The 16,549-nt window shown below is 43.9% G+C and overlaps 1 long non-coding RNA gene across 2 annotated transcripts; it reads left to right on the forward strand.

The window, feature by feature from the left end:
* The first annotated feature begins 5,182 nt into the window (after window positions 1-5,182).
* On the forward strand, window positions 5,183-14,794 carry LOC149355405 (uncharacterized). 2 transcript variants are annotated; one of them, XR_016289717.1, is made up of 4 exons: window positions 5,183-5,641; window positions 6,676-6,769; window positions 7,313-7,388; window positions 14,509-14,794. It is a non-coding gene; the product is annotated as an uncharacterized LOC149355405 (long non-coding RNA). The 2 variants fall into 2 exon arrangements; XR_016289716.1 differs by lacking the exon at window positions 14,509-14,794 and adding an exon at window positions 9,050-9,653.
* The last annotated feature ends 1,755 nt before the right edge of the window (window positions 14,795-16,549 follow it).

Raw genomic sequence — 16,549 nt, forward strand, 5'->3', positions numbered from 1 at the left:
AACATGCAGACTGTCCACTCTGTCCTTTTGTGTATATCTCTCAAGCCACAGAATATATTCTTTATATGAACTTAGCGCTTAATTTTATGAAGTGGCTCACTGGTTTTGACAGACTATGCAAGCAGCCACATTTTATGGGAGGTGGAATGCGAAAAAGTTTTTATTTATTTCAGAGCATGTTAAAAGTACCCAGGAGTTTGAAATTATAATCCAGAAGCCAGAGGTACATTTATTGTTCACTCCACTTCCTGTTCCCAAACTTCTGTGTCCTGTTCGCTTCTTTCATCGATTGTACCCCCAGTATTCAGCACATTAGTCTGCAATGGAACAAGTTTACCAACTAGTTCAGCTACATGCAATGTCAGCACCAGTGCTGAGAAATTACACCATTGGGACTCTCTTTTGACATTCTAACTTTCAAAGGTGAAGTGTCTTTGAGCCTTCAAAGTAATCTTAATGATATTGAATATTAATTTTAATCATTAGGTAAAACGGATGAACGCAACAGGACATGGTGCTGCCAGTAGTGCTTGTTTGTTTCCTTCGCACTCTTTGCACCATTTTATTGGCACTAGATGTAGGACGTTTCTGGTTGGTTGGCCGGTACACACCTTATTCAAGAATAAAAGCTGGACAATAGACCCTTTAGAAAATTCAGTCTGGCAACTCGGCAGGCATCATCATCAGCAACTTTCGTCGGCGCCGGGCGCCATATTTTGGGCACCTTTGGCTGGAAGACGCGCAGCTATAGCGCTCTGCACAGCCTTTGCACTAGTTTCCACCTTGTGGCATGTCTGGTTGCGTTTGTGAAATCGATGGCGGAAAATTTGCAGTGGTCGAGGGACCTGACTGTCATCCCGGGCGGATTTTCGGAAAGGCTTTTGGACTCCTATTGTCCGGCCGCACCTCTCAGCGAAGCTACAAGCCGGTATTACGGCGATCCGTTGACAGGCGGAAAATTTGCAGTGGTCGAGGGACCTGACTGTCATTCCGGGCGGATTTTCGGAAAGGGTTTTGACTCCTATCGTCCGGCCGCACCTCTCAGCGAAGCTACAAGCCGGTATCACTGCGATCCGTCGACAGTGCGCGTTGCTTGTCACCCTGCAGGTCGAATCTACTGTCGATAAAGGAGGGCTAACCCAGACAACACACCTACATCCTAAGGACTTCCTTGGGAAGTCCGCGGCAGGACTTTACGCACATCCCGCGGATGTCCCGAAAAAATCCTGAAAACATCCGAAGTGAAACGCCGAAAGAAGTCCTTCGGATGTCTGACGAGTACATTTTTAGGACCTTCACAGGACTACAATAGGGCGTTACTATTTTGATTTTTTCCTTGGCCAGGACCCAATATAACCTCGTGTCCTTTTCAAAAGTGTCGCTACTGGTCACACATGACTGACCTAAATACCAGAAGCAGAAGCAGTGCCTCATAGCCGCTACAGAACCAGCTTCCGCTTCTGGCATTTCGGCCAATTGCATATGGCCAAGAGCGATGCTATAGTAAAAACGACACAAAGTTAGAACACAAGCCTGGATTATGCAGCACAGTGATTTAAAACACAAAGCTTTGGCTAAAATAGTTTTATTCAAATATATGGGGCATGCTGATGATCAGGCCGAATGCTGATTCACAGCTGAATTTTATTTTTTAATAACAGCACATGAAACAGAACAACTCACATGAAGGAAGCACTAACACAGCTTTAACAGCTCCTCTCAGGCATTTCTCGTTATTGAGGGCAAGGTCATGGATGGTGTGCACATAGACCTTCCTTCGCAATGAGTGTAATAGGCTTCATTAATTTTGTTTAGCTTGTCTGGTTAGTATGAGCCAAAATTATCACGTTTTCAAACTTGAAGCAGTAGGATTTCAATACAATAAGTAGCCAAACCAACCCCAGTTGCAGACTTGCAAAATAGAGAGATGCAAAATAACTATACGGCTAAAACAGCAGGTATATAAGTCATGTAACATCTAAACAGGCTTCGGGATGATTATCTTGGTCAGAACAAAAAATATTAATTGCACTGCAAAGGGCATGACATTAAAATAAACAGTAGCGGCATACTGTAAGGCATAAATATTATATGACTGTCTTATAAATAATGAACGCAACAAAACACAAATATGCCACTCTGTGCCTCATTGGTCATATGGTGCTCGGCTGCTGACCCAAAAGACGCGGGTTCTATCCCAGCCATGGCAGTCCCATTTCGAAGGAGGCGAGAAGTTGAGAGGCCAGTGTACTGTGCGATGTCAGTGCACGCTAGAGGACCCCAGGTAGTCGAAATTATCTGGAGCCCTCCACTATGGCATCCCTTATAGCCTGGGTCGCTTTGGGATGTAAAACACCAAAAACCAACCTAAAAACACAAATGCAACTTTTTTTTACTGAAACAACAATACAAGCATACGCAGCAGAGGTGAAAAAATCTCGATCACACTGCACGTAGCATAGCTAAAATGAGGCAAATTATGTGACTGCAATAAGGCATAGGAACTATTGTCTTATTTATAATAATCAATGTTCTTAAAACACAAATGACCCTTTCTTGCTATAACAGTAATACACCCAACTACACACGTAGCATAGCTAAAATGAGGCAAATTATGTGACTGCAATAAGGCATAGGAACTATTGTCTTATTTATAATAATCAATGTTCTTAAAACACAAATGACCCTTTCTTGCTATAACAGTAATACACCCAACTACACACGTAGCATAGCTAAAATGAGGCAAATTATGTGACTGCAATAAGGCATAGGAACTATTGTCTTATTTATAATAATCAATGTTCTTAAAACACAAATGACCCTTTCTTGCTATAACAGTAATACAACCCAACTACACAGATTAGAGATTAAAATAATAACATAAGCACTATATGTCAGGATCAAATTTCAGCAAGCATGCAACTAGAGATAAAAACAGGTATATAGCTGCGCATAAGTAGTAGGTGGCCTTCAAGGCAATTAGCATAATCAGAAGATAAACATTTCAGTCCAGCTGCATGTGGAATGACTAAAATAAGACAGGTTGTCTGACTGCTACAAGGTACAGGAACTATGCTTGTCTCACTGAAAACAATAAAGATTATTAAATCACAAATGAGCCCTTTTTTTTGCTATAACAGCAATACATGCACAAGATCAGAGGTTAAAATATTGACACAAGCACTACCATTCAGAATCACATTACAGCAAGCACAGGACTAGAAATAAAAAGCACGTATAAGTGTGCATAAGGAGTAGATGCAACTAGCACGGCCAGAAGAAAAAAAATCTAAAACACGCTGCATATAGTATGATATTAACATTAACAAGTTATAAGACTGCTACAAGCCACAGGAACTATGGTCGTCTCTTACATAGACAATAAAAGTCATTAAAATCCACATATCCTCTTTTTTTTTTTGCTGGAACAGCAATACAAACGCACTACACTCTAAGAACTGCTACTCCTGCATTAAGAGTAAAAGAGCCTCGCTACTCCTGCAGGTCTCAATCTACTCTCTCTACAAACGAGAAAGAGTGAAAGGTCCTGTTCACTCCTCTTGACAAAAGAGTAAAATGGCATTTCCACTCCTGCATACCTTAAGGGAGTTCAGTGCTTGTTTTACTCCTCCGCCCTTACGGCCATACAATCGTAAGGGCGCGCTAGCTTCTCGGGGCCGGCCTGCCAGCCTGGATGCCGGCGTCAGAAAAATGCACTGGTATTGTTTGTTCACGACCAAAGCTCTGGGATAGAGTATCATTAGCCAATGTCGAGTTGTTGGTAGAAGCGATAACAGCCATACAAATTTCCTCCCATAGCCGCTTTGCTGCTGCTCTGGAGTTCGCCTGGCCTCTGCTATAGCTCCGCTCCTGAAGGGGTCGCGGAAACCGAGCATATATTTATTTCCCTATGACGCGGGGTTCAGAGTAAAACGGTGCCGAGGGTAGCACCTAAGTGCTGGCCAGTTTCGAAGCGCATTCAGCTACAGCATCTATGTGAAATCGGCTAGGTTTAGCGACGACAAGGGCAGCCAGCGAGCAGCGCACAGTTCGTCGCCCGGCGCGATCGCCGTCGTTGCCGAAAGCTCGGCTCGCTCAATGATTCGCTCCGTAGCTTGCGAATCGCGCACGCAAGGCTGGAAAATCGAGCAGCGACTGGCCTGCGATTGAGCGAGCCTTTATGCCCACGTTTGCAGCACATGCAGGTGAACAAATTTAGCACACATGTATGCATGGAATATCGGCGGCGTTGCGGCGATTCTTAAGCTCGTCCTCGACGCCATCATCACCGTTCGGGTGGACCCGAACATATCTTTATTTCACTACGAGACATAGTTCACAATAAAATGTACTTACAATGCAAAGAGTAGCACCTCAGCGCTAGCCAGTTTCAAAGCGCTCTCAGCTCTGGCATCGAAGTGAAACCTCCTAGGCTTAGCTACGAATACGGCAGCCAGGGAGCAGGCCGAAGCTCGTCGCGCGGCGCGCTCGCGAGCAGCGTCATAGCTGAAAGCTCGGCTCGCTCAAAGATTGGCTCAGAAACTTGCGAATTGTACTCGCAAGGCTGGCAAATCGAGCAGCTAGCGGCTGGCCTGCGACTGAGCGCACGTTCGCAGTACAGGTGAACAACAATTAGCGCACGAATGCTTGGGATACCGGCTGCGTTGCGGCCACGTTAAGGCGATTCTTAAGCTCGTCCTCGACGCCATCGTCACCGTACGTGACACACAGGCTGATAACTTGAATTCGAGTACGTGCTAAAGTAAGCTGCTCGTATTTCTCGGAACAATCTGAACTCGAAAAGACAGTTGCTTCTGTCGGCTTCCATGCATGTGGGCTCTTGCTAGTGAAAGTACACTCGAACAGGATGCGGCGAGTGCGGGCCGCTGTAGCATATAAGCTAAAGTGTGAAGCAAGTATCGTCGTAGTTCCGTAACGCAGTTGATATCACAGTAATCCGCTTGTACGGGTCACATTTAAGCTCTGTTTCATGTAGATCTCCGTCGACCATGCCAGTGTCGCGTAGAGTAATGCATCGCAGCTGCTCTTTGTCCTACCGCTCGCGTCGAACATATCCTTGATATGGACCAGTTTGCGATACGGTGCGTTTCTTTGCCTTTTTTGTCGCATTTAAGGGATTTTCGCTGCCGTCAATCGAAATTGCATTCCGTCAACAGCGTCGTCTGCGCCGTCGTCTGCTAGGACACCCGGGGATGGGATCACAGGATCGCAGCTTCTACAAACGACATGTCAGCAAAAGTATCTAAAAGCGCTTTGGTATTCGCATTTAATAAAGAAATAAAATGAAAAAATATAATTTGTTTTTGTTGCGAACACAATTCAAATATTAGTAATAAAAAAAGCGCATTTGTAGGTTTTTTCAACGAAGCAAAACTGCAGCCGTCGTCACGTTTTGTGTTATTTGAGTTTTCGTAGCATTGTTTGAGTGCTCGTGCGGTGGACGTGTATGAAGAACACAAGTGTGTTTTGGAAACCAACGACGAGAATTACGCCCTGTCAACACTGGTGATTTTGAACGGGTAAAGCCCTGAAGAAAGGTAGCGCTACGACTTCTTGTCATCTGGAGAGGCAACGAAGAAGAATGTGCGGTTTTGCTAAGCCTTGATGAGCCGTCTGAACGGTGAGTCCCGTGTACGTTTCTTTACTTCTGATCTCTATTCGCACGCGTTATTAGTGTGCGCCTATATAGGGATGGCAGTGCAGGCAGTCTGCGTGCGGTTGCCTCAGCTATAATGCGTTAACGCCGATTCACACGACGGTCCGTTCGCCCGCGGCCCGCGCACTACGTATTCATGCGTCACCACATTGAGAGGCGCGCTGTCGGCCGCGGCAGCGGGCGAACGGAAAATCGTGTGAATCGGCCTTTACCAGAAAAGAACGGGCGTATAGGCCGCATGACAACTGTTGCTCCATAGTCTCTATCTGCGTTTAGTACTCGGGTGCCGCGGTAAATAAAAATGCCACCAGTTATCACAACAGAGTTATGCGGTCGCTTGCTAGCGCTGCGAAAAACAACAGACAATGTTTACTACATTCGAATAGCATAGATTTGTGCTACATAGGAGAGGATGATGAGCGTGCAGTGCCACGTTAGAGAGCGCTCTTGCTAGGCCAGCTGCGGACAGACAAGGGAACTGACAACGGTCGAGTTGCCTCGCGGCTGGTGCCCGTCGGATTGATTTGTGCTACTTAGAAGATGACGATTAGCGGCAGTGCCGCGCGACAGAGCACTCGCGCTAGGCCAGCTGCCAACAGACAGTGCTCAGTGTGTGTACTCGTGGGATTAGTGCTTACGCCTTAATATTTGTCATACAATTTTTTCGGGGACAATGATCGCGTGTAAAAGGCTGGGGCATATCCCTTGCCTAGTCATTTGTAAATTTTTATCTGTGCTTCCCCATGGAACAGAATTTGACACAGTATTATGTCAAAGTTAGATCGTTCTTGCGTCTGCCCTGAGGTGTAGGTGTCGATGCTTCCTCGCCTTCAGATTTTGAGAACTGTTTGGGATGCAGCTGCGCACTTATTTAGGATTTCAAGCTTTTTGCTATATCCCTCGTTTCTGCGGCCCGCTTTCAAGTCGTTCGCTATATCGGTGATGGTTTGTTATTGATTTTCACTTTCTCTTATTTATTCTTGGTTGACTGCCACCAGCTGTGCTGCCGGCGATTCTCCGCGCTCGGAACTATTCCCAGGCACGAGACCCTACCCACAGACCTCCCTGCACCACACTCACCAGTTTTCTTCGGTATTTTTTTCCCTTGCTCTTACTTGCATTGCCACTAGGCAGTTCTTATTTCTGTGCAGATTTATTAAATGCAATACCAATTTTCGTTTCATGCTGTGATGTGAGATATCGTGCTTCTTGCTAATGAATGCATGCCTTTTCCATCCTCTCATCATTTGTGCAAAGCAGACGGGTCTACTGGTCGCTACGTTCAATTTAAAAATACCTTCGGTGCTGCTGCAAAGCACCCTAGTAGTAATAAAATCCTGTGCATGCTATATTCGAATAGTTACACTCTTTTCATCATGCATAAAAATAGTGGTATTCCAGCCTGCTCATCTTTCTATGCGGGTGTGACAGTCATGTAAATCTACTGAAAAAATGTATATCGGTGCATCACATACAATCTGTTCATTTCTTTTGTCATGGGCCCTCTCATTCCTTTTTGTGTTCCTATGTTACTACCTTATTCTAATTTATGAAGCAGTAGACAATTTCTTCTCTTGTCATTCATGACATTGTTACGGCCACTGACAACAGTTGCTCTGACATATTTATTTGCAGTTGCCAGCTGCCAGTATCTACTGGGCCATTCGTGCTTCCAGCTTTTGGCTGTGCTATCTCTCCTCAGCTGTTTGTGGTAGGTATTGTTTTCCAGTGATGCATACCTTACCTGCCTAATTAGAAAAATTTTGTAGACATAGGCTCACAGCCGGGTTTAGAAATGCATGCAGAGCTCTACGTGCACTTAGCAGCAGTACCTCCCTGTATAATCACATGAATCTGACCCTGAATTACATGAATGTAATTACATGATCTGTATGAAATAGTCGCTCATGAAGCTTTTGACTGCTGCTGTTAACATAATGGAATTTACACTGCTTCAGGTGCAGAGACTATTTCACACATGTTGCCTCTTATGCATATGTGCCCTCTGAAAGGGCGAACATATTCCTTTATCCCTTTAAAAAACATTGTGTTCTATCATGATGCTTTACCGGTATTTCTGGTGTATAGACCAAAATGTCACTCAGTATTGTAACATGAAGCGGGAACTCAGTTTGTCCAATGTTTTAGGGGTCCTAAAACATTGGACCAACACAGTTCCCACTCGAGTTATTGATCACTTCGCTCTCGCCCTACCATAAGCTTGCCGTCCAGGTTGGACAAATTGATCGAGCGACTGCTCCAGTGAAGTGGTGGTTCTGAGTTCGAACACCGGACCAGGACGAATCTTTCTTTAACTACGAAGTTTCTGTGAAAGCTGTATAGCTTTCCTTTGTAGCCATTTGGCTGTGCTCGAGTGGATGTCAATGAGTAATTACTCCTTATTACAGATCTTTTGTCAACGCCAAACTGATTCAGTAGCAACAAATAGTAGAAGGGTAAAAGCATGCTGCTCCCAAAAATTCGTTAAGCATGTTATAAAATGTATGCTGCATTGTTTTAACTGCTGCAAAGAAATAACGGTGATGTTAGATGCCCAGCCCCTATTAGGTAAACATAGCTCGCAATTAACACAGTGGATGGAAAAGAAATATGGACTTCAACCCTCACGACGACCCTCACCCCAGTGGATGGATGATAATGGCTTTACCCTTTGTACCGGGCGGTAGCTTTCGCCACCTAGCCTATACTTCCCCCATTGTTAATTTAATTTTCTTTTCCCTTTTGCTCTTACAATATCTAATCTGTCTATCCTTTTACCCTCGAAATTCACGCCTCCCTTCATTTCCGCCACCAATCCTCCAACCTCCCCTTCGTCAATGTCACGCTTTTCCCATCCACTCGCCCGTCCTCCCCAGTAAATCCTAGCGCTATCTCTATGGTCGTTGCTGTCCCCTCTGGGAGGGCTGGGCGGAGTTCTGCGCACCTCAGAACCAAGTGTTCTATGGTCTCCGTTTCCGTTTTACATGCAGAGCACAAAATATCCACTTCTTCAAATTTGGACCTATACGTTTTTGTTCTCAGAGTCCCTGTCCTAGCCTCAAAAAGCAGTGAACTGCCCCGCGAATTATCGAATAATTGCTCTTTTTTGATGTCCTGTTTTCGTGTTCTATATATGCCTAGCGCCGATTTTTCCTGCATTCTGTCTTTCCACATCTTTCTTTCCGACTCCTTTACCTCCACTTTCACGTTAGTCTTTTGTTGCGTCCCATCCCTCACCCGTAAATACTTCGTTCTTAGCTTTCGGGTTCTATTAGTCCATTTCGTGTTAATACTTTTCATGTACAGATACTTGTACACCTTTTTTGCCCACCTTGTTTCCTCCATTTGAGTTAGTCTCTGATCATATTTCAGTTTGCTGATGGCCTCCCGAACCTCGAACGACGCCCAACCCATATCTCCCTGGACTCCCTCATTCGGAGTGTTCCCATGGGCTCCCAAGGCTAGCCTTCCTACACTTCTTTGTCTGACCTCTAGCCCTGACTGTACTTCTGATTTCATGCACAGGACTGCATTTCCAAATGTGAGGCCCGGTACCATGATTCCCTTCCATACCCCTCTAACCACCTCATACCTATTATAGTTCCATAGTGCTCTATGCTTCATAATGTCTGAATTCCTTTTTCCTTTATCCTTCAGAATCCTCTCATGCTCTTCCAGATATTTTTTTCCTTCACTTAGCCATACACCTAGATACTTATACGTACTCACATGGTCTATCATAGTGTCTTGTATTTCTAGTGGGTCTCCCTTCTCATCATTATAGACCATTATCCCTGACTTCTCTCTACTGAACTGGAGTCCTAGCTTGTTGCCCTCCTCACCACAGATTTTAACTAGTTCCTGCAGCTTATCTCGCTTGTCTGCTAGTAGAACAATGTCATCCGCATACATTAGTCCAGCCAACACTTGGTTTACCCTCTGACCATCCTGCATATAACTCACGTCAACTCCTACCCTACACTCTTCCAACATCTTTTCCATTTGGCTCACATATACCATGAAACGTAGAGGTGACAGTGGGCAGCCCTGCCTTAACCCTCTCTTAATTTTAGCTGGTTTTGTGGTTTCTCCCTCCCAGGTTACCACGACCTCATTGTCTGAATATATACGTTGTAGATATTCAACCAGATTTCTATCAGCGCCATATCCCTTCAATTGGTCCCAAAGTTTTTCCTGATTCACATTGTCATATGCCCCCTTAATGTCTAAAAATGCCATCCATAGAGGCCTCCGACTTGCCTCAGCTATCTCTATACACTGCGTTATGACAAATAGATTGTCCTCCAACCGTCTGTCCCTTCGGAAACCGTTCTGCAACTCTCCCAAGATCTCCTCACGCTCTGCCCATTCTTCCATTCTCATTTTCACCATCTGCATTGCTAGCCTGTAAATAACTGATGTGACCGTAATTGGCCGGTAGGATTTAATGTTGTCCCTGTTTCCCTTGCCTTTGTATATTAGTCTCATCCTGCTCACTTTCCAGTCTTTTGGAACGTCTCCTCCCTCTACCACTTTTTCAATGATCTGTCGTAATTTCAGTTAGCTTTTTTTGCCTAGTATGGTAATTAATCTCATAGGTATGCCGTCTGGTCCTGTCGCTGTTCCGATGGGAACCTTGCCTTCTATTCTGTCCCAGTCCCCTGCTGTTCTCTTCTGAGGCTCTTCCTCCTCTGCCCCATTGCTGTCCCTGCTCTCCCCTAGACCATCCGCCACAGGCTCTGCAAATGCTGCTTCAATTGTTTGTCTGATAAATTCCTGTGCTTCCTCTCCCTCTACCCTTTTTCCATCCTGTGTGGTCAGAGTGTGTTGGATGCCCTCTGTTCTCTTCCCTTGTAGCCTTATGTGCTCCCAAAACCTCTTTGCAGCATTCCTATCTTTCTTATTTACCTCCATCATCCACTGGACTCCTGCCTTTCCTATTTTCCTGATTTCCTATTTTCAGTAAAACAAAAAGTGCCAGTGTTGCCATACTTGAGAGCTTTGCTCTTTAAAATTGCAGTAGACTGCTACTCAAAGTTGACAAAAAAATGCGTCTCGTTTTCTGCATGTGCATTCCACAGTGCTGGTGCCATTTTCACTGGCCATTGACATTCAGTCGCATGATGTGCACCCCGCTCCTCGAGTTGATTTTGTTTGTCTTGTGAACCTGCCGTCAAAATCAGTGCAGGATAATGCTTCCCCAGTTGATCTGCAGTTAACCTTGACCTTTGCCAGCTGCTGTCACCCTTTCTCCACAGAGAAGGGCGGTGGGAGTCCAAGCCAGGTGGAGTTGAAATATTTGACTTGTAGTGGACAGGGATCCTGCGGTTTGTTGAGTACACAGGCAAATTGGAGACTTATGGAAGAATTTTTTTACCAGCCAAAAAAGACGCATACACAAGAGAGAACCGCACAGGAGAAGGGCTGGTAAAAGCCGTAGTCCTCTGTAGTTCTCTTGTGTATGCGTGTTCCTTGGCGGGTAAAAAAATTTCTCCGTAAGTCTCCAATTTGCCGGTGTCCTCCACAGATTGGAGGATCCCTGTCTGTTACTAGTCAAATTTCACTACTCCACCTGGATTGGACTCCCACTGCCCTTCTCAAACTTTTGAAATCCTGTTGCCCTAGCAGATCATCAGCTGTCGGATGTATTACTTTCGCTTCAGTGAAATTTGACATGTAGCGGACAGGGATCCTAGAATTTGTGGAGTACACAGGCAAACTGGAGACTTATAGAATTTTTTTACCAGCCAAGGAAGACGCATACACAAGATTTGTTGTCTGTGTTTCACAACTGAAAGTTCTAAATGCGTGCAAAAGTGTATCGTGCATTCGCACGTATTTTGAAAACTCAATTTTTGCAGCATTAGGTTTTCGGAATTGGAGCTGTAGCATTGCCGCCACAGAATCCCGCTCGTTAACAAAGCGCACACTTATTTGCTAGGTATATATTCGGTATACCGCAACCAGTACACGTCACTGTTTGGAAGGTTCTGTCGTGAAATTTCTGATTGTGCAAGGTAGCTTTTCTTTTAAATTCAAGCGCTCTCTATTTGCTTTTTCCTGTGCATATTCATCGGTCGTTTCAATTCGGAAGCGTTGGTGCTGCAAGACGTGCATACGGAAGCTACGTTTGTGCACAAAGCTCCTGAATTTTTGAAAGCGCAGCTCTGACAGTTCTCGTTGTCATAAATAAGTACAAAGCAGCCTAATCTTTTTGGACACACCATTTCATGCTCTTAGCTGTTTCTGAGAAACAGGCTGCCTTTTTTTCTGTTTTTGGTGTGAAACATTCCTAACAACTTCTTTCTTTCTCGATGCACAGATAGCCTATGCATACACGGGCAGCTTGATTGCAATATTTAGGGCAATATTTATAACAGGTGCAGTGAGCCTTGGTGCATGTGGACAGAAATTAAGCTAGGGTGGGGTGGGGTATTTTCGCACAGGGTAATGTTATGCGGAGGGTTTGGCGTATCGAAACCGAGTCTTTCTGAGCTCTTATTAGACGTCCCAGCATCAGGACAGTAGTTGAGGCTTTTCTTCTTTGTTGTCTAGTCAATGGTTTCCATCACATAAAATAGCCTTAATTCTAGCTATCCCGTGGCCGTCTAACAGAACGATGCAGATATACTGAAGTGATCAGTGTTGCATAAAAGTAGTGAGAACATTGCAAATGCAAGACAACTTCATTGGTTTGCAGTGCACTAACGTGGCAGTCATAGAGAATTACACATTACATTTGCAAATCTAAATTGTGCATAATAGTATGGACTGGCACGTAATGTGCGAAGTAATCACAGTTATCTCGTTCATGCCAAATGCTAGTGTCAAACATTGTCAGTATTGCATATTTATAAAGAGCAGGCATGCTGCGCCTAACTTGTCGTTGGATAGATTTTATTACTATGAAAGCAAAAAGTTTACACATGGCTGTCGTGTTCTTGCGTGGGAAGTAGTATTACCTTAAATGAGTGTAAACACCAAATTTTTGGTTATGTGTGTTCTTTGTAGTGACGTGCTGGGCATTCGTATACATAGAATTGTTGCATAGTATTCGTCTCCAATCGCTAAATAATTACAACCAGATTTCTTTTCTTCCCTGTTTCAATAGCATAGCAATTGCTATGACATCAATGTTCAGTATAGGTTATGGAAGGCACAAAAAAGCTACGATATCGCTACTTCATCGTTTTAATTAGTTACAATGCTAAAGCCAGCCTGCCTTAAGAGTCGGAATCACAATGAATGACGAAGCCGCAATTATATTGCAGTTTTCCTCATGCCTCCCCTGGCTTATACTGACCTTTGATGCCATTGCCATTGCTCAGTTTTTAAAAGTGAAGCAGGAGAGAGAAGATATTTAATTACAAATTATTTAGCAGTCATAGGCGAATACTGTGTGGTTATCCGTGCATAGTAATGCCTTATGCATCATTAAAAACAAAAAAAAAATGTGCAACTGAAATTTGCTCGGCTGCTGACCCAAAAGACGCGGGTTCGATCCTGGCCGCGGCGGCTGGAATTTCTTTGGAGGAGAAATTCTAGAGGCCCGTGTACTGTGCGATGTCAGTGCACGTTAAAGAACCCCAGGTGGTCGAAATTTCCGGAGCCCTTCACTACGGCGTCTCTCATAGCCTGGGTCGCTTTGGGACGTTAAACCCCAAAAACCAACCCAAACCAAACTGAAATTTGTTGTCTGCCTCTTTGAGATGAAAAATTTTGAATTTTTCCTTCACTATTTTAGAGCATGAAATTCAGTTAATGGTATCTGAGAAACAGGAATTGCAACAGCCATTTCTCTTCAGCAAGAAAACTGTCATTGGTTTAAGTGTTTTCCCGATTCAAGGTTACCCTATATTTTAAACTGCACAATGTATTATGTGACAAGAAATCGTCAAACACAATAGGTGTGGTTTTAGAAATGACTGCAAGTGATAAGGGAATACATTTACTTAGAGCAGGTAGTGACCGCTGATCCGGATCATGAAGAATAATAACTAGAGGAATATGAATGGGGTGGAGTGCATATGGCAGGTTCTCTCAGATCATGAATGGCAGTTTTTCAATACCCCTCAAGAGAAAAGTATACGACAGCTGTATCCTACCGGTATTCACCTATGGGGCAGAAACGTGGAGGCTAACGAAGAGGGTTCAGCTTAAGTTAAGGACAACGCAACGAGCTATGGAAATAGAAATGATAGGCGTAACGTTAAGAGATCGGAAGCGGGCGGAGTGGGTGAGGGAACAAACGCGGGTTGAAGACATCCTAGTCGAAATCAGGAGAAAGAAGGGTGCTTGGGCAGGGCATGTAAGACGAAGGCAAGATAATCGCTGGTCCTTAAGGCTAACGGAGTGGATTCCAAGAGAAGGCAGGCGTAGCAGGAAGCAGCAAAATGTTCCATGGGCGAAGGTTTGCAGGAACACGGTGGACATAGCTGGCGAAGGACAGGGTTAATTGGAGAACATGGGAGAGGCCTTTGCCTTGCAGTGGGCGTAGTCAGGCTGATCATGATACTTGCAGAAGAGCTTGCTCATGTTAAAATTTTCATTTGGTAAATATGTGCTTGTTTTACATGCACACAGCTTTTGAAAGGACTAGCATAGTGATAATTGTATTGGGCTTCATAAAATTGTAGCTCTGAATGAAGGTTTGCAATGAAAGGTGTCTGCACTTGGTCACAATATAGGTACACACTAGTGGCGACGTGACACACACGATCAGTACATTCTAGTTGTATTCTTTCTTTTTTTTCATGGGGTTATATGCAGGATAGTATGAAAAGGGCATTGGAATTGACTCTTACTTGCATTATTTTCATTCATGTTTGCAGGCACCCGGTGAAATGCACTCATAGCCAAAGCTCCTTCACTCAGCCGAGCAAGCTACGGCATCATCCAGCATCTTAGTTTCTTTTGAGCGCTTACAGCTCACTGCGGTGGATTTGGTAGATGGGTTTACTTTGCTTTTGGCAGTGTTCTTGGCATTTAATGTCAAGTACACCCCAAAAACAAAGCGGGCTTGTCTGCTGCTTGAGACACTAATGGGGCTTGATCCTAGCGAGCGCCTCCCGAGCGTGTTTTGGGCAGCCACAGCAATCACAGCAATGACTTGAGAAATAAAAGTTATCAGTGTTGTACATTTGTGTCATTATTTCTTGAACCATTGTTATTCCCAACGCAGACAGAGCACCATACTAATGTGCAAACTGTAGTGTAGCCATAAAGTAGTTGTATGAGCAAAAATTATTCTACTCAAAGATTATAATCCCTTTTGCTCATTACTCTTTTGTAGATGTAGCGCAGGTGGATCCTGCAAAACATATGACCAACTTGCTCTGAAGAATATGTGAAATAAGAAAATTAGTATGATACATTGAAAACACGTGAAACTCCTTTTGAAGGAGTAAAATAAGATCTGGGCTGATACTCCTTGAAGGTTTATAGTCACTCTAACAAACGGAGTCCTGGAACTCTACCTGAAAGAGTAGTAGGATGCTGTTTCAATGTGGTAGCTTTACTCCCTCGGAGGAGTGCCTGTACTCTATTGCAGGAGTAGTACAGTACTCCTTGAGTAGGTGTTGGATCACTCTTTGTCCAGAGGGAGTAATTTTATTCTGGAAAAAGGAGTGGAATATGGGACAAGCGAATACTCCTTCAAAGTGTGTTCTGGGCACTCCTCTGCACTCCTTTAGTTCTAAGAGTGTATGGGGGTGAAAAATAACTCTAGTAGTAGCAGTCAGGAACAAATTTACACAAGCATAGTGGGACTAGAGACCAAAACAGCAAGTATAGCTCGATACAAGCAAATTTCAGATGGGCAACAAAATGCCCAGCTTGGTCAGAGTAAAAAAAAAATGATCATGCACAAAGCATCGCATTTCTAGACACTGAAGTATACTACAACTGCTAGGTATCAATAAAGTGACACGTTTTCAAGATATTGCTTGGCTTCTCATTCTAGGCAGTCTTCTTTTCGGTTCTGTTATAGTGTCATCGAAAAGAAGAGTCATGTATACATGTAAAGCAGAAATCCTGCCACCTGGGCCAGTGCTGAAATAGGCTACCTTGCTGGAAGGAAGACAAAAAAAGACCCAATACATATAGACACTTCTTACAGTTCACCTTTTTTTTCAATCACTAACCGCATTTGAAAAAAAAAACTTGCAGCACAATATACAAATTGCAGCAGCTTCACATGGTGTTGGCACCAAATGGTACTTGCGGCAAGGAATTAATCCTTGCACAAGTAAATGTACATAATTCCAGGAGTAAAACCACCACAAACAGACAGCCAAGTAAAGAGAGGTGCGTGAGGACTTGGCAGGCTAAGAATACCCAAGTTAACTTAAAGATACATTTCATGATTCTACCTAACCACACAGGCTGATATGCAGAAGTTTTCACAGTATCTATTGAAATAATCTACTGAATTCTGTGCTCTCTCAAAATCAATCACCTCTCAGCACAGTGTCACAGGAAAAATATCAACAGTTTCGAATGAAAAATCCTCGACCCAAGATGTTAATATCAACAAAAAAATGTAGCACACTAGCAACACACTCACTATTCAGTTTTGTCCAGGAGCACAGCTTTGTTCGCCAGTTTTCTTGCGCATTACCCGTTCAGTTGCATGCCGGAACCGTGACATGGCTACCTTTTCAATTTCTTTCAGCGCAGTTTGCTGTGCCCAAGTTGAGGTCTGCTGGTCGGTTAGGCAACCTATATACAAATGAGAGGGTATATGTTATGTATTTTTTATAAAAAAATATATCTCACCTCTAAAAATTTTTGTAGCCAAACTTTACTGCATTTCCTTAATTTTGAACCAGCAGGCAAAGGGCATCGGCTTGAGCAACAAAGGATGGCATATTT

Source organism: Amblyomma mixtum, chromosome 3, assembly GCF_055824585.1.
Source record: "Amblyomma mixtum isolate Tamu chromosome 3, ASM5582458v1, whole genome shotgun sequence".
NCBI lineage: Eukaryota > Metazoa > Arthropoda > Arachnida > Ixodida > Ixodidae > Amblyomma > Amblyomma mixtum.